The sequence below is a fragment of the Gekko japonicus genome, unplaced genomic scaffold, assembly GCF_001447785.1.
Source record: "Gekko japonicus isolate JY-2015 unplaced genomic scaffold, Gekko_japonicus_V1.1 scaffold776, whole genome shotgun sequence".
NCBI lineage: Eukaryota > Metazoa > Chordata > Lepidosauria > Squamata > Gekkonidae > Gekko > Gekko japonicus.
The window spans coordinates 242311-243470 of NW_015161428.1; positions in this window are offsets into that span (position 1 = coordinate 242311).

Sequence of the window (1160 nt, forward strand, 5' to 3'; positions counted from 1 at the left end):
AGGAATGCCTCCGCAGTGCTATTGCAGAGGCTATCGTCCTGGAAGATGCATCTAGGGCATGCTTTGAAGTGTTGATCTGCTGTTTTGCCAACACCATGCCCTCTTTTTGAATGACTCTGGCAGCCTGAAGCTTGTCTTCTGGGAGGTGTGTCAGGAGTTCGGAGAATCGTTCCCAGAGAGTGTATTGATACCTGCTCATGCAGGCCAGATAGTTAATGGTTTTGACACCCAATGCTCCGGTAGAGTAGAAGTGTCTGCCAAAGGCGTCCAATTTTTTACTCTCTCTGTCTGAAGGTGCAGAGTGTATTCTTTTAGATTTTGAGGAGGATGTTACAACCATTGAGTTTGGCTGAGGGTGGGAGAATAGGAATTCGACACCTGTCTCTTGGACTCTGTACATATGGTCCACTCGTCTTGTCGACACCGGGGCTGACGAAGGTCTCTCCCATGGTGCCTTTGTGGCTTGCAAAAGGACTGTGGACATGGGTAATGCCAGAGTGGAAGATGTATCAAGCTGGACGATGTCAAAAACTGCATCCGTCACCTGCGGGTGTTGCTGGACGACAGAGAGGCCTAGGGAATGGGCCATTCTTTTGACAAGATCTGTGTATGACGTGAGATTGTCGGATGGGGAGATGGGTAAATCATCAGCGACAGCCTGGTTAGGAGACTTTTGGTCAGGAGAGGTGTGAGCCTCAGATGCTTCAGTATCGGAATTGTCTTCCATAGAATCAGGAGTCCTGGTGTGGCATCTGGAGTGTCCTCTTGACCAGTTGAAGGTCTAGGTGGAACGACAGGGGTTGGAACGACCGGGATTTGGACGACCTGAGGGTTAGGAGGACGACTGTGGGAAGGATCATCTGCAGGAGGAGGAGACAAAGATGCTGAAGGTCTCGACCTGTAGCGCAATCTTGATCTATGAGCAGAGTGGGATGAATATCGATCCCAGTTGGAACAGCCCGCCAGAGTCAACCATGGCAAGGATGGTGGATAAGCCCCATACAGATACCTCATCTGCCGTCGATCCCAAGACAGAGATGGTGGTGGGGGTAAGAAAACTCGGGGGGATCGACTTCTGGACCGTGGACGACTCAGAGACAAAGCGGCAGCCTGTCTTTGAGAGGAGCCCGTATAATCTCGGTTGTCGATATCGACAGATT